The sequence below is a fragment of the Alligator mississippiensis genome, chromosome 1, assembly GCF_030867095.1.
Source record: "Alligator mississippiensis isolate rAllMis1 chromosome 1, rAllMis1, whole genome shotgun sequence".
NCBI classification, from domain to species: Eukaryota; Metazoa; Chordata; order Crocodylia; family Alligatoridae; genus Alligator; species Alligator mississippiensis.
In genome coordinates this window covers 319,837,066-319,859,818 of record NC_081824.1, presented here as the reverse complement: position 1 = coordinate 319,859,818, position 22,753 = coordinate 319,837,066, and the positions used below count along the sequence as shown (strand labels likewise).

The 22,753-nt window shown below is 44.7% G+C and overlaps 1 protein-coding gene across 1 annotated transcript in view; it reads right to left on the bottom strand.

Annotated features, from left to right (window-relative positions):
• Window positions 1-10,793, bottom strand: part of ADGRG2 (adhesion G protein-coupled receptor G2) — a 105,147-nt gene extending 94,354 nt beyond the window's left edge. The window contains exon 1 of the mRNA XM_019495079.2: window positions 10,632-10,793. The gene's annotated coding sequence lies outside the window, so the exon portion shown is untranslated. The remainder of the gene's footprint in view (window positions 1-10,631) is intronic.
• Between the last annotated feature and the right edge of the window lie 11,960 nt (window positions 10,794-22,753).

The window sequence follows — 22,753 nt, the reverse complement described above, 5'->3', positions numbered from 1 at the left end:
GAGGAGGGAGCAAAGCAAATAAGTTGGGGTGAGGGAAGAAGCAGGATGGGGGTTGTTCATCTGGGGGTCAGGGGACTAAAAATAGCCGCTTAACCTCCCCAAATGTCTGTACACAGCCTAAATGTACAAAAAAAAATACCCCTTACATAGCTGGAAAGTTTCCAGTTAGGCATACAAAGGGGAACAGAACTCCACCCCAGTTCTTTGTCACACTTAGTGAAATGTCATATGATTATTGATATAACCTACATTGTGCTAGTTACTTGAATTACAGAATGCTTCCATCAATTATTGTCTTATTACAGTGCAATAGTGCTGTTCATTACTTTTTTCAACTCCATATGTTGACATCGCTATTCAAGCACAAGAAGAATTTTTTACAGAGATTTTTGCCTATAAGGATACTATGGAGAAAGAGGGAACTGTGTGTAGTATTTTGTATATTTGTTTGTTTTCGAGGGTTGTTTAGATAGAAAGATATATCGGGGGGGGGAAATTATTTCAGGCAGAGGGCCACTTACTGAGTTTTGGCAAGCCATCGAGGGCCGAACGATAGGCAGCCAGGGGCAGATACATATTAATTTTCTAAATTCCTGGGGGGCCCCGCGGGCCAAATAGAATAGCCTGGCGAGCCGCATCTGGCCCACAGGCTGCATTTTGCCCACCTCGCTATAGATAGATAAATATCACACATCACTCAGGTAATCTATTTGATATTAACCTACCAAAGCCCAAGGAATTAAATCAAACAAGACCACGGGAACCCACAAGAAATGAAAAAGGGGCAGGATTAAGGTTCCTTAGGAAACAGTTGGGGAATTATCCCTTGCACTAGCTCTAGCCTGGCTAGAACAGTTTACTGTTTCCAAGACTGAGCCTAGGATAAAAGAGAATCTTAAACCTCAAGGACACTAGAAAAGGAGGGAAAGGTGGAGAAAGTGGCTCAAGACTACTTGGAGGATGTGTCACTGAAAGCTGACAGACCAACTGACACAGAATCAGGAAGCCTGCTGCATTAGGACAGGCTGCTTCTCTCTGCCAGATGCAGAGTTATTTGGTCTGAAGGGATTATATTACAAGAACTAGTAAGAAACGGTTCGGTAAACATAAGATTACATCTTCTTCTTTGGCAGTCCCTCACAATTGAGGATGATTGCCTTATCTGTAGGTCTGAAGATTGGCTGATGAGGCCGATCTGGGATCCAAGAGATTCTGCTACAACTTTGGCATGCATTTCTATGCAGGATGGGTGGCTCCAGATTCTTGATTTGGTCTGCAACATGCTGTTTCTGCCTTTCTGTCTCCTTTTGTCGTCATAAGTTTATCAAAGTACTGAAAACCTTGCAGCAGACTCTTCCTCCATTTGGGATGGTTCTGGGTGACAGTCTCTCACGAGTTAATGTTGATGTTGCATTTTTTCAAAGTTGGTCTTGAGAATGTTTTTAAAACACCTTCTCTTGAGTGTATGCCTTGACTGAGCTGGGAGAGGAAGATTTGCTTCAGGAGCTGGAGTTGGACATACGGATGACTTGGCCAGCCCAATAAAGTTGATGTCAGATGGTCATTGCCTCAATGCTCTTGATATAGGAATTATAAATAATGTTTTGAGATTGGTGCTTTTGAGTTACTTAATAAATGTGCTGAATGCAGTTGGGTCTATGTTTTGAACTTGACTGCATATTCAGGGAGGAAGACCTGTAACCTACTCTAACAGCTAACTCAGTGGTTTTCAACCTTTTTTTAAACTCAAGGCACCCCTCATTAGACTCAAGGCATCCTTCAGAAAATGCTGGCTCTTAGTTTTCACTCCTTGTTTTACTACAGAAAAATATTACAACAATTCTTCTTTACAAAAAAAACTCAGAAAGACCACAACAGGTCAGAATCTTTTTAACACTAAATTCCAATTTGAAATCTCTAGGCTTATCTCCTGAATTGCTTTTACACCTAGCAAAGCTAACATTGTACACTGTACAGTACCCCTGAAGCAATTTCAAGACATCCCAGGATGCCACAGCACCCTTAAAGAGGATCACTAAGATAACTGGACTGTGTAATTTTACCTAGAGATAGGTTTAGGAAGCTAGACCTATAACCGTGGCAGTGTACTCAAGAGGGGCCAAAGGTACCTTCTAGCACTGGCAGACACATTTTCAAAAAGTTTAAGGCAAATTCAGTCTTTATGGTGAAAAAGATGAAAAAGATAAAAAAAGAATGTGTTCAATATAAACATTAATATACCACAATGTATCACCTAACTGTTAAACTAAATTTTAAAAATTACAATAAAACTTTACAATTCCTTTTGTATACATTTGTATGCAAAATGATATGAAAACCAGTTCTTTAACTTTTTTGAGCCTCTTAAATTCAATTAACTATTGGATACTGTTAAGTCAAACTTAAACCAGAACAACTTTTTACAGACAAAAACATAAGCTACTACAAATAAGGGGTTTCCACTGGGAATTCTGACATAATCTTTATGGTTATCCATTCATATCTAACCACAATGTGTCCACTGTGTGTCCACAAACTCTCCATTATTCATCCCCCTTCTCTCTCCCCCCTCCCCACCTCCAACCTGTCTCTCACCCATTGACTCCTCAATCTACATTTTCACTGACTACCTGTCTTGCATGCATACCAGACCAGCCTCTGGCTTCTTTACTTTTCATTCCATCCAGGAAGAGCACACACCAACTGCAGAAACTTCCTTAGCCTGACGAAGGGTTTTTGAACCCAAAAGCTTGCTTAATAATTGTTTTCCAACTTTTTAAGTTGATCTAATAAAAGATATCAGATTCACCTAAAGAACCTTGTCTGCTTATGTCCTTAGACCAACATGGCTACAACCTACACCCCTGTAATGTGTTCACTGTTGCACTTTAACTTATTCTGGTCCCATTAGGATTATTTCATCAACAATGGTTGGGCCCTATTGTGTATCCCTTATTTTGCCATCACCCCATTAAATGCCTTCAGTATGAATAAAACTATTTTCCCAACATTATATGATTATTAGGTGTTGGGGTTTTTTTTTTGGGGGGGGGCAGAGGGGGGGCTGGTTGTTTTATTACAGAAGTAGAATATTAACAGTTATATGGGAAAAATAGGGTGAAATCTTGGTCCCAGTGCCAGTGACTTCAGAGGGATAAGAGTTCCACTCTTGCTAATTGAACTTAAGTATGTTTCCAGTAGGTCACTCGCCTATCATTACATTTTAACACTGTCTTACACTGAGTATATATTCCTATCCTACTAGTATTTTACTGCAATTTTGGTAAGTTTTCATTGTCAACGAAGACAGTACTTTTGGAATGGTAAATCTTTTTTTCCCTGCATTCTGTGACAACAGAGAGCCTGTATTACTCCAGTCTGAGCCAAATGCTAGGAGGAAGGAAGGAGCAAGATGCATGGAAGATACTTATAGCATTGCACATGTCTAGGTCCCACTCAGCTCCTCATTGCTTTATGGGGAATAAAACTATCAGCTTCTTCCACTGGCTTCTGATATTTTCCAGATTGGCAGCAGAGGGTAGTAAAGCTGCTATATTATTTTTAAACCCTGGCTGGATGAGGTAGATGTAATGGGGAGGATTCTTATGTTGGAAAGTCTTATGTCACTGTAACTTTTGGCACATATAATATCCACTGACTTAAGAACAGAAGTAGCTGCATCCATTAAACAATATTGTCCTAATTTTTCCTGAATGTTTTTCCTGAACATAGTAAAGAATTATTTGACTGATAACAGTCTGGTGTTCATGAATACTGGGCTGTGTTTAATAAAGGCTGCAAAAACAGACATACCTCCTGTGAAATCCGTTTCACTATTTGTTAGAATATCACTTTTTACTTTAGCTACACTAATTGCACATACAATTCAGCTAGTCTTTCTAACATGTAACAAGTAAAGTTTAACTGAACTGATATCAACCATCTTAATTTAAAAATAAGAACAATGTCTTTCCTTCTTTTGTAAACTCTTTACCAAAGAGATTTAATATTTTGTTTTTAATAAAGTCATATGCTAACAGCTGTTTGCATGGAGCAGAATATAGTTACATGTATAGTGCTCAAGCTGCTGTCTCACAACCCTCTTACAACATCAGCTAAGTTGTAGATGGAAATAAATTGTAAGCAGGTGGGTGAGGGGGGCTGGAAACAACACATTTTACCTTAGCCTTTTACCTTGTAAATTTGTAATTAATTTTAATATGGCTTTAATACAAAAGTCTGCATCATGTTAAGCTTGTCTATATGGAAGTAAAAATGAGGCTGTTGCTTTGCAGTGGCAAACTATGTCTACGCTGTCACCACGTGTCCCAGACAAGCTGTTTCCAAGCCCACCCTCCTCACCTGCTCCTGCAGATGTGCTCCAAGCCCAGATATAAACCAGTGAAGACTGTTCAGGTCATTCCTCTATGGCAGCTCTCAAGACCACAGTCTCTGGAGTGCTTCAGAGCAGCCACTAGGGACAACTCCAGAGCAGCTTCAGTTATACTTCTGGGTTTGGCGCACATGAGTAGGAATGGGCAACTGGGCGGTGCTGAGGGACATCCATGGTACAGACATACCCAGAGGCCCTAACTCTTTGTTCCTGTATTCCTGCAATAAGTGCAGAAATGGGGCTGTATACTGCTTTAAGCCATTTTGGTGCCTACTTTGTTCCAAGGCCATTCTGAAAATGGTTCAGGTCCTGGTGTAAGTTAGAGCAGCCCAATGTCCATACTCTTCCCTTTCCCCTGCCTTGCATACCCCTAAGCTGAGAGATGACAGAGGAGGCATCTTACAGATCTTTCTACACCTTCCAAGAAATTCCATTACACATGGGGTATTTCCCAGCAAGAGATCTATTGCTGTTAACATTCCTCTATACTGTAGGAGCAACATAAAAGACAACATATCATTTGAGGTGAGGAGCTTACACACTAAATAAACGAATTACAGTAGAAGGACAGCAGGAAGGGATGCAAGCAATGGTAGAGTTGTTATTCCTGACATGTGTCTTGTTAGTTCCTGTGGCAAAGAATATTTTTACTGGTAGGTTCATATATATCATAGTTTCATAGTAGGTAGGGTCAGGAGGGACCTGAACAAATCATCTAGCCTGACCCCCTGCCACAGGCAGGAATGAATGCTGGGTTCACAAGACCCCAGACAGGTGATCATCCAACCTCCTCTTGATTTTGCCCAAGGTAAGGGCGAGGACCACTTCCCTGGGAAGTTGGTTCCAGATTTTGGCCACCCTAACTGTAAAATATCTCCTTCTGATCTCTAACCTAAACTTATTCTCCATCAGCTTATGACAATTGTTCCTGGTCACCCCAGGTGGTGTTAGGGAGAAAAGGGCTCTACCTATTTGCTGTTGATCCCCCGTGATATATTAGCACTTCTTTGATGAGTCATAGTGTTTATACGTGTCATGAAGGAAGCATGTCTCATGGACCAGAACAGTAAAAGCATGGCAGACCAGCTCCCAAAGGGCCTCATCTAAGTTGACAAGGAGGCAAATAGGAAAAGGATTCTAAGCATACAGGTAGGCATGTACCTGGAAATGTAGAAACAGGGACCAGGGTGGGAGTTATGAGAGATGAAAGCACAGAGATAGGCAAGGACAAAGTTTTGCAAGGCCTTCGCATTTTTCATTTATGGGGTTTGAATTTAACATGCAGTCAAGAGTAGGGCACAAAAATACTTTGAAGACGGGGCATACACTATCAAGTCAAAGATTAAAGTGGGTATTTTCCAAACTGGACAGATTGTAAAGGAGTAAGGGAAAGAAGAATGCTCAGTTCACATTTCCATTTTTCCTTCTGAAAGGTTATGCTTGAAAACTTTTTCCATCTTACTTTAAATGAAAGAAAATTAAATAGTCTTTTTTCCTCAGTTTATAGACCAGCTGTTCCCACTCTCCCCCTGCTTTCCTTTTCAGGCTCTTCTGGCTGACACAGCAGGAACAGCCAAAAAGAAGCATCTTGAAAGTGAAATTCTACTGTGGGATTTCATCCTAAACTTCATTTTTTTACTTTATGGATTCAGCATGTCTCTTGGCTCCCATTCCTAGAGTTGTTGGAAATCCCTGAGCTGGAAGGTGCCATATGTAGCAGATTATTTTATTGGTACACCAGTGGTCAGAATGTAAGAACTGAAAAGTGTTATCAGTTTATAATTTGATATAAGGAGCACAATATCAGCAATGCTTGAGGAACTACAGTAATGCTGGTGTATGTGCCCTTAAGAGGCTGGTTACACTTTGCCCCTGACCACCACAGAAAGATTTATCCAGTTGCTGTCACTCCTGGCTGTTGCAGTGCATGTGTGTGGATGTGGGTATGTGAGATGGGAGGACATATTGCTTGCCTGCTATCATTTATAAGAAAACAATTATTTTCCCCCAAAACTAACCACACCAAGGATAGAACTAATCTGGCAAAGCATGAACATGAAGCATGGTAACATAACCTCACGAATTCACTCAAATTATGCAAATAAATGGGGTACTCAGGGCATAAACAGCAGCAGAAAATCCTCGTCAAAATCTCAGACATGACAAATACATTTATTTTGAGTGTCGCTGAAATCAGTTTACATCCAGAATTAATTTGGTGCAAAAAAAATCACAGGAAGCTATTCAAACACCAGTTCTTGGAAGACAGAAATTAAAATGCGAAATTTGGCAGTATTCATAATCCAACATGCCCAGAAGTCTAATAAATCCAGGAAGAGAGCCAAAATAAATTATTCACTTAAGAGTACACATGGAAATGTTTTAATCTTAAAAATATCCAAACTATGAGTAAGAGTATTTTATTTTTTAAATTGGTGCACAAAATTATTTTTTCTAATCAATATGTACGTTATTTTTTCACTTTATTTGTTCTGTGGTATGTACTGCTGCTAAACACTAATTCCTGGTTATGTGTGACTCTTTCTGGCTAGCACATTATACATCTTTTAGAGTTGCTTCTTCAATGAATACTCTGAAGAACACTGTAAATGAGAACATGTCTAATGCTACATTTCTGGTTAGATTTTGGCAACTATGACATTACCTCATTTTAACAGCACAAAATATAAATATTAAGAACAAGTTCTAGTAATTTATTCTGAAGTTTATTAAATAAATACATTTTATTTCGACCAAACTAATTTCTAAACTGTGTTATTTATGATCTCACTTATCATATTTGGTTCCCCAGACTGCTTCTTCTTCAGGTGATTAAATGACTTCTTATATAAGAACATCTCATAAGTTTGCTTTTATAGCTTTTTTCTGCAATATCTCATATGCTAGACATTAGCAGAAAGCAAAAGATAACACATCGCTACTATTTTGACATGTTCTAGCTAGATTAAAACTAGCGTGAAGATGTATGCTTATTAGTGCTAGAATCACTCAGTTTGTTATGCAGGCATAGCCAGACAGAGCTAATATCTTAGTTTATTGAGCAGAAAAGATCACCACCACTAGTTTGAGCCAACCACAGGGGGGACAGCAAATGAACACTGAAAAGGCCGCAGGGCTGCTCACAGCCCAAAAACCTGAATTGCGTATCTAGTCACAGATCCCATCAATAACTAGAACAACTAAGGCAAATGTTAAAGCAGCCAAATATATTTGAAAAGGCTGACACATCTGGATCTTTTAAATTCAAATGAACTTAACCTACCGTGGAACTGAACAGCTTGTTTGGTTCTGATCTGATATAGATTCCACCCACACTGGATGCAGAGCTGTCATGCAGAGCTGTAAAACTGGGCTATTACTTTATGATTTCAAGCAAGTCCTGATCATGCTCATCTGGACAGGAATACTAATGAGCAAGAAAATCAGGATTTGCCCCTCTGCTACCACAAAGGCTTGATATTTAGAGCTAAAGGTCTCATATTCAGAGCTATAAAATGTCCAAATTTATGCAAGGTAATTCTTCAACTACATCCTTCAATTTTTCACTCCTCAGACAAACTTCCCACTGTTTTCAACGGGGTTCTGCCTAAAAGAACACATAGTATAGATGACATAACAAGCTAACTAGTTTTAACAATAGGAACTCAGTCTCTTCCTAATTCTTCACACAGTCAGAACTTAATTCTTTTAAAGTATTAAAATTTTAAATCCTAGAATTCAATTTGGAATGTCCAAAAGAGGAAATTGTGTTCATAGGATCCATTTGATATGTGGAGAACTATTTAAAATAGTATTAGCTCATTTAGAATCTGATTGCCGTGACAGAAGTAGCAGAAGCAACAGAAAGTCATCATAAAATCAGAAGCAAACTCAATATATGTATTATATATAATCTGTTTGCTTTCAAATATTTGACTCTCCAATCTATTTTCAGACATAAGTTACAATATGTAGGTTTTCCTGGTAATGTGAAATATTGTAATGACAACATGGTAAAGTTCAGTTATTGTTCTTTGGTTTAACTCAGTGCTCACACTTTTGATTCTGTACTGTGCAGTTTAACAATGAATTTAAAATTTTCCCTCTTTACAAAGCCAAACCTTGCTTGCTTATCTTTGCAAACAAATTCAGTGACATCATTAAAGACAAGGGTACTTGTAACTTCAAAAATGCAAGCTAAATTCTACCCACAATCTTAGGGTATAAAAGCAGAAAAGGGAACCTTAGCAGAATTGCTACATTATGGTGACAAACAAAATGACGCCATTTGGGTGTGTCTATACAGCAAGATGAAAGTGTGATTCCTGCCTGGGCAAGAATAAAGTGTAATCGAAATAACAGAGGTAACAAGGAGTTGTAAAGACATGTTGGCACAGATAACTAAATAGAGGGTCTTTGACTGGGTTGTGTGCTAGTCACTAGCCCACACACAAAGACATGCTGCCACATCTTCACTACCATTTTGACCTGTTCCAGCTAGAAAAACTAGCATGGGTATGTGCGCTTACTACTGCTAGAATCACTCAGTTCATTCACAGATGCAGCCAAATAGTGTTAACAGGTTAGTGTACAACTGTTCTGCTTAGTGTTCATCCACCCTAAACAAAAATCCTCACTTGCATAAGCCAGCAGTAAGTAGCCAATGAGAAACCTTGTGTTAGAAAAACAGAAATATTTTGTATTAAAGCAACATAGAATCACTTTTATAAAACCAGTTAGCAATCAGCCTATGAAGGATGAAAAATGTATCACTGAATATGCATAAGAACTACCACTGACTGGGTCAGACAGTAAGTCCATCTTGCCGAGTGCCCCACTATTTGCAGTCCTACCAAGTCCCGGGACCTTCTAATCAACCCCCTTCTGTCCCCAGCCAAGCTAGTGATCTATCTGACCAGGAAGAGGCTCTGCCTGCGTGGGGGATGACTCCTGGAAACTGCGTTTTCCTCTCCTTGGTCCATTCACATCCCTGGGCAGAGTTTCACTGTGCAGCATCCACTGGCTCTTCAGACACATTTGAGGGATAGTGGGTGCTTCTGGTGTGCTCCGCTCCATGCCCCCTTTGGAGCACTCATTTTAACCTCTGAGCTTCACTCCCTTCCCTGTTATCTTTTATCTTGTTCTCTGAATTCAGCTAACATGTACCCAATGGCCCCCTCTAATAAGGGGGAAGGGTCTAGCCCTTGTTCTGAGGACATTAAACCCATGTTAACCTTATGCATCAAACAGGCCTGTGTCACACAGTGGCACAGAGTGGCTGCTGAAAGCGAGAGAGAAGTGGGTATGACCAGGGTTCCTCTTTCACTTGCAGCCTCCAGCATTTAAGCTCTGGGCAGTTCTGATTCGGAGGCAGTGCCCTGGCTCCCATTCAGTGTTGCCCCATTTCTGAGCTGCTGCCAGCAAAGGGAAGGTACCACACTCCTTCTGCTCCTTGCATGCAGAAAGGGGATGCAATCCCAGCAGGAATGAGGTGCTCTGTGCTGCAATGGGTCAGCACATGGTACTTTACTCAAGGAGGCTGTGGGATCTCCATCCTTGGAGGTTTTTAAGACCCGGGTAAACAAAGCTTTGGCTGGGACAATTTAGTCCTGCTTTGAACAGGAGGGTGGACTAGACGCCGTCCTGGGGTACCTTCCAACCCTCATTTTCTAGGAGTCCATGCCTGGCCTTCGGGCAGACACCCAGCCCTGGAGTCACCACCGAGGTGCCAGGCCAGGTTTTACCCCCAAACCTCCTGGAAACCAAGTGGCTGGGGGCACACCAGCTCCCAAAACCAGAAGAGCAGCGTGCTGCACGCTCCCCTCCCAGTCAGGGTGCCTCTCGGGGTGCCACGCTCCCAGCCCCTCCCGCCAAGCCACCCTTTTGCTCCCCCTCCCCCCCCCCGTGCCTGGGGGGCAGCAAAACCCATTCATGGGGCAGGCTAAAAGCCTGTGTGATGCCCCCCAGCCACATGGGCGGGCCGGGGCAGCTGGATCCCGTGGCGCGGGGCAGGCTCCCCCTGTCCTGCAAGCGCAGCTGGGCGCCCTCTGCCCGGGCACGGCTGGCCGGCAGCGCCGCAGATGTGTCCAGAGGCTCCGGCGCCCCGGCTGCTTGCCCGCCCCACGGCCGCTCTCCCCCAGATGCGCACGGCAGAGGAGGCTGGAGGGCCAAACCCAGCCAGTCCCGTCCCCGTCCCCCCACCCGGGGGCACGGGCAACCCCTCGGCGCCGGCACTCACCTGCGGGCAGCGCAGCCCCGGCCCCGGCTGTTGTGCTCTGCCCGGCGCGGCCGGCGCAGCTGGAGGAGGCGGCGCGGGGAGGGCACAGGGGACGGGGCATTAGGCGGCCCCGCAGACTCCTCGCAGGTGGCCGCCGACTGCTTCCCCGCCCCGGCTGCAGCCACCTCCTCCCTCCCTCCCTCCCTCCTCCCGCCGGGCGGCGCCTGCCGCCTTTGCCCCGCGGCTGTTCTTGTCCCTTCAAGCAGGGAGGCCACCTCTGGTGCCCGGCGCTGGCTCACGCCGCTCTCTTGCCTTGAAAGCCTCCTCAGGGAAGCCTGGGAAGCAACTCGGCTCCCTCCCACACCCCTCACCCCTGAGGTAGGGCACCCCACCCCTGCCTAAGGTAGGATTAGGGTCCCCACCCCTCCAGGATTGCCCTGGAGTCTCCAGGAATTAGATATATATCTCCAGAAGGCTGCCGAGAGTCACCTGGGGGATAAAATAATAGGGCAGTCAGTAAAATCAATATGAAATGTTGAATCTGAGTTATACAGTCGTCCAGCGGGTTTTTTTAAAATGCAAGAGTCATGTGCATTTGCCTTTGTGACGGAAAGTCTTTGGTCAAGTCTTAGGGGCCTTTCATCTCCATGGTGGGGGTGCCAAGACAGGGGGCAGGGCTATGGCAGGGGAGGACATCCTCGGAAATGAAATGGGGCTGAGGGGCTGATGTCACAGGTGACGCATTGTCCAGGCTGGCCTCAGTTTCCTGAGGATCTGGTCCTCTCAATAAGGCACCCTAGTCCTTGGAATAGCATTGACTGGATTTCCAGCATGTCAGAGCAGGCTCCCTGCACATCCATAGGAGCCCATTAAGGCTGCTGTAATTCTGAATAACATTGTCTTTGCACGGTTTCAATGCAGATTACCTAGTCCACTTTACAAGTACTTTCTTAGTTAATTTGGGATCATTGTCCTGTCAACAAACTCTTACTCAAACACTGGCAGGTTCAGAAGTAATAATGCATCCTCCTGTTGCTCACTCTCCTAAAATCTCAGGGATGTGAATGGAGTTAAGATAAAGCACATTTTGACATGGCTACAACCAACACCCCTGAAATTTTGACAAGGAAGCATTTTATATGGCTTGGGTTTATATAGTGACTCTTCACTTGGTGACTGATAGGGTTTGTTGTGGGTGTTTTCCAGTCTGCCTGATGCAGAAAAATAAAGAAAACCTAAGACCAGAAGTTCCCTAATGGCTCATTCTCCTTGAGGTTGTTAAAAAACCCCCAAAAAACTTAGGGTCAGTAGAGCTTTGATGACACAGTTAAAATGGTTGGATAGTCAATAAATACAAATTGTATATTTATCTCTACATCCTTACATATAAACCACAGGAGACACAGCACATGATAGGATATTGCTATATGCTGAATTAATAAACAAACACAAATTTGAGATGTTCATTAACCTCAATTTTATACTGGGTTACAGTATAAACCTAATATAAATCTTATAATACATTAGTATTCATGTTAATGAAAATTCCTGGATAGAAAGTCACTGCAAATCAGCATTTTTTCTATTGCAAAGAAAGGTAAACATATTGGAAAATTTGATCCATAAATAATATTTAATTGAATTGGTAGACTGATTCTACAAAAGTATCCAAACTACACTCATATTGAATCTGTCAACATTATAAAATAAATGGCTACAGTTCATATGAAAATGAAAACTAAATGAAAAATAGACAAAAGTCATAAGGAAGCAAGACAAACTTGTTAAAACAATATTTCCATAATTTTATGGTATTACGGTGTCTTTGTATAATTCTGTAGTTAGTTGAAGGGATAAAGAGGATGGTGTCTTTAATAAGCATGACTAGTGAACAAAAAGTATGTAACATGTTGTCATAACCCAATGATTTTAAGTGCCTCCGCACAATGGAATTTTTCCCACCACATGAGAGTCTCTGTGCACAGCAAAAGTTTTCTGTTGCAATAGAAAACTCCGGTGCAAGAGAGTTCCCGCCATTCATATGCAAATTTGTGTCCCATCATTGGCCGATTCTAAATTATTCCTACGTGGCGGCTAGCGATTGGCTTGTTAGCCGCATAAAATTCTGTGCGACTTCCGCCCAAGTCGGAGAACTTTGAGCACGCTGCAGAGTGACTTAAGAGAATTCCTGACTCGTGGCAGAGCGAATCGATAGCCTGATCAACTATCGATTTTTCTCCCCGTCGCCAAACGCTATCCCTCGACGTAACCCCTTTTCCTGCATGCCTGGTTCGTTTACGGATTCGCTGGCCCGGGTTTTTGCCAGCTGGAGCAACTCGTGTAATTATTTAAGCGATCGGACCACCTGCGTCACGGCTACTAGCGGCGTAAGTAAAGCCTTTTTGCAACCAATACGTTTTGTCTGCCTCTCCATTCACCAGCCCACCCAACAGCCGAGCAATTTGTAGATCACCTCAAGTCGGCTCCGGCCGTCTGAGACGTGGCGACGAGGATGGGATTTAAGGGCACGGTGTTGGAAATGAACCTAATTGGGTGCTGCCCTTGGCGCACCGGGATCCACCGCGTGGAAAATGCAAACGATCTATGGGCGCATATCGCCTACCACCAGGCGGTAGAAGGGAATAAACGAAATATTGACGGCTACTTCTCCGTAAAAAAAGAAGAAGCGGTCATAAAAGAGTGGAGAACAAAGCTATCCCTTGGAGAGTTCGGGTGTATAATGGGGAGCGACCGGGTCTACTATCGACCCCTGGAGGAAACATCGACCATATCCCTAGCTGGGGTGAAGGCGCGGAAGGCAGAAAAGCTGACCCCCGCTCAGGAGTTTGCCCAATGCACCCGATACCTGAGGGAAAGAGGGGAACCCACCCCAACGGACTGGTTCAACTGTCCGGATTTGGTGCCTGGGTCGCGGGGTCATGAGCATCTTGTTCAGCTCCGGGAGGATCTGGAGACCAAGGGCTGTCACGCGACCAGATGGGGTTTAACCAAGTGGAAAAAGGGAAAAATGATGAATGTGTTGTTCCGTTCAGTAGCGGGTCTACTAAGGGAATATGCAAATTTGGAGGTTCAACTGCATACGGTGGGCAAGAAGTCACTGGAGCGGACGGCGAACTCCAGAGTGACGCTTATCAATAGTGCCGGCCGCATGGTGCCACTGATAGAAAATGGCGCCGAAAGAAACGCGAGCCATCCGGAGAACCCGGAAAAGAGGGGCGGAGCTTCGGAAGAACCAGTGGGAATCCGCCTAGCAACCCCACCCCCTGAGGTGACGTCGTTCCCAAGGGCCCCGCCTCCTTGCCATGGGGAGGGGGCAATGGGAGGAGGAATGTATCCAGTGCTCCCGCCTGATGAATTTAACTCTCTCTCTGCTGCAGCTCACCCGATAGCTGTAATGAAGCGTGTTGCAGATGAAGAAGGTACCACGCGTACCACTGTTACCTCTCGCACACGCACCCGACCAGAAATACAGGAACTTTGCAGGGAATCTAAAATAAAACTGGAAGAGACTTTGGCCATGTGGCTGGGGCGACTAATAGTAGAATTCGGATCTGACATCTTAGACAAGGAAGAAGCAAGTGCCCTGACCCGACAAGCGGCGTGGAGCGGAGGGCGTGCTACTGATCTGAACATGGTCACAGACAGTACACACTGGCCCATCCCACTCCCGGCGCTTGTAGTGGGACAGGTAACCCACAAATTCCACGCCTGGCATGAGGGTCGCCCGCAGAAGACCATTGCGGAACAACTTCTCTTGGCCATAATTAGAGTGTCATATCTTTCATGGAGCCCAAGAGAGAATCCAATGGGGCTAACGGCAACCCAACACAAGGAGAGATGGGCTCATCGCCACCTATTAGACCCCGGAGCAATTCCAACGCCTCTGGAAGCTATAGACGCCTGTGTAGAGGTATATGGAGGGACAAATGCTGTTATGCTCCGACTCTTTCTGAATCCGATGGCGGGTCAGCCGGTGGGAAACCTCTTGGGCCATCTCCCACAACTGCAGGCGCTCATGAAAGTGAAGGAACTTCTGATGATGTAAAAGACCGACCTTCGGCGTACCCAGTTGAAGCACCGAGACCGAGACTCCAAGAATTTAACCCCCGGTGAGAGCTATGATGATCACCTCAAAGAACATTGGAGGAAAAAACCAGGTTCAGGTTCCTTCTCAGTCATTCCGGACTCACGAAACAGCAGTTGCGTATTTTGGGGGATAAAACCCAACACCGTCTGGCTGAAGCGTTGGGATTCAAGTTCAAGGATCAGCCAAAAAATGAGTAATGGCCGTCGGCTCTGCCGGCGGCCTTCTCCAACTCCATCCTGACCCCACTGACCCTCGTCCTTACGCCGAACTTATTGTCTACGACCCTGCTGATCCAGATGACCAACAACGAGTGCTCTTCCTCCTCGATACTGGAGCTCAAGTTAATGTAATTACCTCAACGATACCCCACCAGAAAACCACCAAAACGATTAAGGTACAAGGACTTAACGCTATTGCAGTCACAACAAAAGTCAAATTCTTAGTCCAAGGTCATCAATACGCTCTAGAGGCTGTACTAGGGGGCATCAACATTCTAGGAATCCCGGGGATTAAAGCGCTTGACCTTAAAGAACAAGTGCTACAAGCGTTACCCATTATTATCCCAGAACAGGATTGGCATCAACCAACGCTTCGTAACATCTCCACCTGGCGGTATCGACCAATCCCAACCAAGGGTCCCCTAAAAAAGTCCCTTACTGACCTCCTGCGGTGACTCGAGCAACGAGGTTGTATTAAAACCGTAACTGCTAGTACCTACCTGTCACCAGGACAAGGAGTCGCGAAACCTGGAAAACCCAACGAAGCCTGGCTAGTCGTCGATAATAGGGAGGCCAACAAAAGATGTCAAGTACTTCAACAACCTAATCCTTCTACTCTGCCACAATGCATGTTCGAGATGGCTCAATTCCAGTGAAGTAAGTGCTTCGGGGTCACACTGGATTTAAAAGACATGTTCTTTTTAATTCCGATAACTGACCCTGAAGGAGTACTAAATATGTGCATTGATGGCACTATGTACAGACGGACGGTTTGCCCGCAGGGGTATCGCAACGCTCTGTCGCTGGCTACTGGTGCCATGAACAATACCCTGAAGAATTTTCATGCCTCACATTCTCTTCCCCCAGAGGAGGAATTAAGAATCTGGAGTTATGTCGATGACATTGCTATCATGGGTCGTGATAGTTCCGTCGTTATTAATATAGTTAACCAACTAGTCGCTCACCTTCAGAGTGAAGGATGGACGATCAACAAGGAAAAGTCATGCCTACATCCTGTAGATGACATCATGTTCCTCGGCACCCAATATATTGGTTCCATCCGCCACGGAATCTCACATGATGGTCCCAACATCAATCCATTAAAGACATTCCTCCCTGTCACTAAGAGACACTTTCAACAGCTTTTGGGTCACTTGAACTGGTACCGGCATTATGTTGAACCCAGTCATTTGGCGCTCCTTACTAAATTACAGCGACAGATCCGTGACAAATCCCAAAAATCCACACCTGGACGGAAGGAGATCAGCGGAACCTACTTCATCTGTTAGCCACGGTTAAAAACACACAGCTCCACGCAATTGATCTTGGCGAGCCATCAATCGTAACCCTTGGGTTCACCACAAATCACGTATGGGCTGTTGTGCACAACCCTTGCGATGAGCTAGTATACACTGCCCATAAGACGCTTCAAGCGGCACAACACCGGTATGGAGCTATAGGAAAAATCCTCCTGGCTGAACAACTAGTGGAACCATTAGCAAGGGGGCATGGGACACTACGCGCTCCCGGTGCCACATCGTTACCCTTGCTGGATGCGGAAAAAGTTGACCCGCATTTTCAGGGGGAGCCTAAAACGTGGAATACGTTGGTGCTTACCCACCATTACATCTGGCACTGCTGGAAGTTTGAAGATACGACACCCGATCCTAGCCCAGGAGATGAGGAAAAGGTCCCTACACTGTATGGAACCTCTGCCCCGGCATGGATGGCTTCAGATGGAACCTCCCGACATGGCAGAGGCTATGGGTACTATTGCAAGGCTTGTCACGATAGGGAAATATTTCAAGCCTACCCAGATGATAACTCAGCCCAAAAATGTGAATTGTTAGGATTCCTCAAGGTACTGAAGCATTGTCTGACACACCATGACGATACGCTCCCAGTTCCAAGTATCGCAATCGACTCGCAGTATATTTACAAGATTCTTACTGGTACAGCCCTTCCCACCGAAAATTTGGATGATTGGCAAGACATCTGGAAAACGTTAACTAAGTTTGCAAGGCTCCTGTTGGTTAGGCACACTAAGTCACATCGTCCGGACACTGACCCAGTGCATGAGGTCATCGATAAACTCTTAGAAGACCCACTTCGGACCAACGTAGTGTTACCCATTACCACTAACTCTGGTACTGAAGTAAGTCCATTCCTTGCGTGGCTTCATGAAAATTGGGGTCACCCGGGACCGTGAGCTTGCCATCAACGTTGGCGCCAAGCCATTATGGAGCCGGCCTCGTATGGAGTTTGGTGCGATTGGGAAAATGTAGCTCAGGCCTGTGAGATATGTGCTAAGGAGAAGTGTCATCGAACCAAACATCAGCTCGGAGCTTTCGACTCTTCGCAGTTCCAGGCAGGAAAAGTCTTGCAGGTAGATCTGCTAGGACCCCTCCTAGGGTCTAAGCCGCCAAATAAAGGATTAGTCGTCGTCGACTTGGGAACAAGACAGTTACAAGTCATTCCCTTTTGAAAAAGCAATGCCACTGCTGTTGTTTCTGCTTTAACTGCTGTATTTGCCACCTGGCAACCTCCTCATGAGATTCAGTCTGATGGGGGACCCCCTTTTAACTCTAACGCTCTAGACAAATTTGCTCATCTTCACAATGTAGCATGGCATCTCCATCTGCCGTACCACCCGCAGTCCAATGGCGTTGTAGAAAGACACATAGGCCTATACAAAGAACAACTTTGTCTCAGAGGGGGAGGGACGTTTAAAAACTGGACTAAATTCAATCATGATGTTCTCATCTCACTGAACACTGCCAAAACGTTATGGGACGAAGCTAATGTCAAAAAACCTCTACCTTGGGAACCTAAATTCCAACCGGATGAGTTAGTGTGGGTCTCAATACTGCACCCCCGCCAATCTCATCCACAAGTTCACAAAGGAACAGTTCTACAATTCAGACAGTACCCTAATACCTATACTGTCCTATTAGAGGAAAAGCCCGATCGTCCCCCTATTATCGTTCATCACAACTGGATGACTCGTCGTTCCGACGTTCACCTAGTATCTTTATAGTAAATTCAGTTACGATTCTCTTTTGTTTTGTTGTTGTTTTCTTTCTTTACAGGCCTGACCTCAACAAAGCAGTAATCTACAACTGCTCAATTGTGAGATCCATCGAGCACCCAACTGCGGTTCCTTCGAGTCAACGAAGTAACGGCTATGGAGGGGGCACCGAGGCAGCGAATGTCCACCGGGCCAAAACTCACTCTGGCGCTGCTCCTCTCTCATTTCTGCTGCAGTGTATTAGTTAGACCTGTTGTTGATCCATGCGTAACAGCAGTTTGGGGGAAGAAAGTCACATTAAAATGTATGATTGACATAAGTGAAACCATAATACAAGATTCATGGGAAAAGATATATGATAAAAGTGCACAAACTATTGTTGTGCATCATCCCGAATATCGGGTCTCTGTTCAAAAAAAATACCACGGGAGGGTGTTGTCTAGAAGTTCTTCACCCATTGATGCAACGATTAGTCTGCATAATGTGAGTCTCTCTGATGATGGAGCGTATATATGCAAAGTAACTACATTCCCATTGGGAAATACAGTCGTTAACAATTGTAACTGTACTTGTTGAGCCCACTGTAAGTTTTACCAAAGGGCCAAATTCTCTAATAGATGATGGAAAGTGGGCAGTGGCAGCCATTTGTACAGCAGCTACTGGGAAACCCGCTGCAAATATAAGTTGGGAAGCAGACTTTGGTAAAATGGAATATAATTCAATTTCCTTTCCAAATAGAACGGTAACAGTTATAAGCCGATATAAGATCATTTCCACTAAATTTGCGAGGGGAAGGCGTATAACTTGTATCATGAAACACCCAGCTTTAAACAAAGAAATAAGATACTCTCACGTACTGGACATTCAATATGCCCCTGAAGTTTCAATAACTGGTTATGACGGAAATTGGGCTTTCGGCAGAGAAATTGTTCAGCTTAAGTGCAATGTTAATTCTAATCCGCCACCTATAAAAGTCACCTGGACCAGGCTAGATGAACAGTGGCCTGCGGGTTTAGTGTCCACGAGTGATACGCTATATTTTAATGGCCCATTAATCTACGAGTACACTGGAACCTATATTTGTAGGGTGACAAATTCCATTGGTCAAAGAAGCGATCAACAAACTATCCATATATTAGATCCTTCTATTATTACTACACAGTCATCCATGGTTCCATGGTATCCTTTGACTGATAACATTGCGGGTTTGGCATCGGCCTTAACCTTAACAGCGATGCAGGAAAGCAATTGGGGTACCATTATTGGTAGTGTAATGGGTGGAGCTTTCTTTCTAATATTTGTAAGCATTTTAGTTGGAGTTATCTGTTATGGAAGAAGACGAACGTTACGTGGCCACTATGTCATTGAGGACCACACTCCGTCAACTGACATAGAGGAAGAGTCTCAAGCAGATGTTTCCCAGTCAACTGATGATTAATAATTATTGTTATAAGTTCAAGTTGTCATATTTTATAGTTTGTTAGAGACCGGTCTATAAAGTTATTTGTCAATATATATATATATATATATATATATATATATATATATATATATATATATATATTTGTTACTTAAGCGTTGCAAAACCAACGAGTCCTTAGACGAACTTTACTTGAGGCACGTTCATGTGTTTAAAATTCCAGCTGTGCCGTCGGCAAGGGGGCATGTCATAACCCAATGATTTTAAGTGCCTTGGCATGATGGAATTTTTCCCGCCACGTGAGAGTCTCTGTACACAGCAAAAGTTTTCTGTTGCAATAGAAAACTCCGGTGCAAGAGAGTTCCCACCATTCGTATGCAAATTTGTGTCCCATCATTGGCCGATTCTAAATTATTCCTACGTGGCGGCTAGCGATTGGCTTGTTAGCCACATAAAATTCTGTGCGACTTCCGCCCAAGTCGGAGAACTTTGAGCACGCTGCAGAGTGACTTAAGAGAATTCCTGACTCATGGCAGAGCAAATCGATAGCCTGATCAACTATCGATTTTTCTCCCCATCGCCAAACGCTATCCCTCAACGTAACCCCTTTTCCTGCATGCCTGGTTCGTTTACGGATTCGCTGGCCCGGGTTTCTGCTGGCTGGAGCAACTCGTGTAATTATTTAAGCGATTGGACCACCTGTGTCGCGGCTACTAGCGGCGTAAGTAAAGCCTTTTTGCAACCAATACATTTTGTCTGCCTCTCCATTCACCAGCCCACCCAACGGCCGAGCAATTTGTAGATCACCTCAAGTTGGCTCTGGCTGTCTGAGACGCATGTGATTTACTATCATCAGACAGGGCCTTCTAATTAGAAAGGGTGCTGTCAGATAGAGGCAGATGCTATCCTTACACAGAGGCAGTGAGAGTGCTATCAGCATCCAGAGACAGGGTAGGGTGGGGATTATGCTGACCACTGGAGAGTGGAAGAGGAGCAGAGTCTTAGGCTAGAAATAGACATTGCCAAATGAAGCAAATCAGCTGTCCAGCATGTCTTTCCCAATTTGAGACCCTCTATTACCCCAGACTGTTAGATTTGGTAAACTCAGGCTGTGCAGAGCCCAAACTGTTAAGACTTTAAGTTTAACACCAAGAGTCGTGGATTTTTATGAACTGTCCAGGCAACATGATATTCCAGCCAATGTTCAGAGACAGAGAAATAACTAAACACCCTGGCATAGGTTCATAGATTCATAGATTCATAGATGTTAGGGTCGGAAGGGACCTCAATAGATCATCAAGTCCGATCCCCTGCATAGGCAGGAAAGAGTGTTGGGTCTAGATGACCCCAGCTAGATGCTCATCTAACCTCCTCTTGAAGACCCCCAGGGTAGGGGACAGCACCACCTCCCTTGGGAGCCCGTTCCAGACCCTGGCCACTCGAACTGTGAAGAAGTTCTTCCTAATGTCCAATCTAAATCTGCTCTCTGCTAGCTTGTGGCCATTATTTCTTGTAACCCCCGGGGGCGCCTTGGTGAATAAAACCTCACCAATTCCCTTCTGTGCCCCCGTGATGAACTTATAGGCAGCCACAAGGTCGCCTCTCAACCTTCTCTTGCGGAGGCTGAAAAGGTCCAGGTTCTCTAGTCTCTCCTCATAGGGCTTGGTCTGCAAGCCCTTAACCATAAGAGTGGCCCTTCTCTGGACCCTCTCCAGGTTACCCGCATCCTTCTTGAAGTGCGGTGCCCAGAATTGCACGCAGTACTCCAACTGAGGTCTGACCAGCGCCAGATAGAGGGGAAGTATCACCTCTTTGGATCTATTTGTCATGCATCTGCTGATGCACGATAAAGTGCCATTAGCTTTTCTGATGGCTTCGTCACACTGCCGACTCATGTTCATCTTGGAGTCCACTAGGACTCCAAGATCCCTTTCCACTTCCGTGCCTCCAAGCAGGTCATTTCCTAGGCAGTAAGTATGCTGGACGTTTTTCCTCCCTAGGTGCAGCACTTTGCATTTCTCCTTGTTGAATTGCATTCTGTTGTTTTCTGCCCACTTGTCCAACCTATCCAGGTCTGCTTGCAGCTGTTCCCTGCCCTCCGGCCTGTCCACTTCTCCCCATAGCTTTGTGTCATCCGCAAACTTGAACAGAGTACACTTCACTCCCTCATCCAAGTCGCTGATGAAGACATTAAAGAGTATCGGTCCAAGGACCAAGCCCTGCGGGACCCCACTGCCCACACCCTTCCAGGCCGATACCGACCCATCCACCATGACTCTCTGGGTGTGACCCTCTAGCCAATTCGCCACCCACTGGACTGTGTAGTCATCCAAGTCACAGCCTCTTAACTTGTTCACCAGTATGGGGTGGGATACCGTATCGAAGGCCTTCCTGAAGTCTAAGTAAACGACATTCACCCCTACTCCTGTGTCCAGGCATTTCATAACCTGGTCATAAAGAGATTAGATTAGTCAGGCATGATCTGCCTGCTACGAACCTGTGCTGGTTTCCCCTCAGCATAATTTGTCCTGCCGGGCTCTCGCAAATGTGAGCCTTGATCATTTTTTCAAAGACTTTGCCAAGGATGGAGGTGAGACTGACTGGCCTATAGTTGCCCGGGTCCTCCTTCCTCCCCTTCTTGAAAATGGGGACCACATTGGCCCTTTTCCAGTCTTCCGGGACCTGGCCCATGCGCCACGAGCGTTCAAATATTCCCGCCAGTGGCTATGCAATGACGTCGGCCAGTGCCTTCAGTACCCTCGGATGGAGCTCATCCGGGCCTGCCGACTTAAAGGTATCCAGTTCTTCCAAGTGACTCTGCACCATCTCAGGGTCTACGCATGGTAGTCTGGCACCTTGCTGCTCCCTATGTTATGTAGTTGCAATAATACAGTTAGAGCAGCTAGTGAACAAAGAGCCAATCAGTGTAAATTCACATTACATACCACATGGCTCTTATCTGTGGAAGTCATGTTGGTGATTGTAATATCCATATAGCAATCTATGTAGCAAAACAGGATATAGTGTGCACAAGCCTGGTTAACCTCATGGTCACAAATGACAAGTATCACAGATGATGTTGTAGTTTGCACCACCCCTGTTTCATCAGTGCAGAATTGCAATGATATAACTTGTGGTCAAAGGGGCTGCATTAACTTAAATTAGCATCTGTCTTTCATCGTAGAACAGTTGACCCAGATTCTAAGTTGCAGCTGAGGATTACATTTAAATTCTTCAGATCTTGGGCCAGCTATTCATTGGCACCTTAGGTAGTCAGTTACACTGAGATAAAGGGCCATTTGCCCACATAAATTAGACCAGTCTAAGGGCTGCTAACTCATGCCAGCTGCCTACAGCCCTAAGGGACCA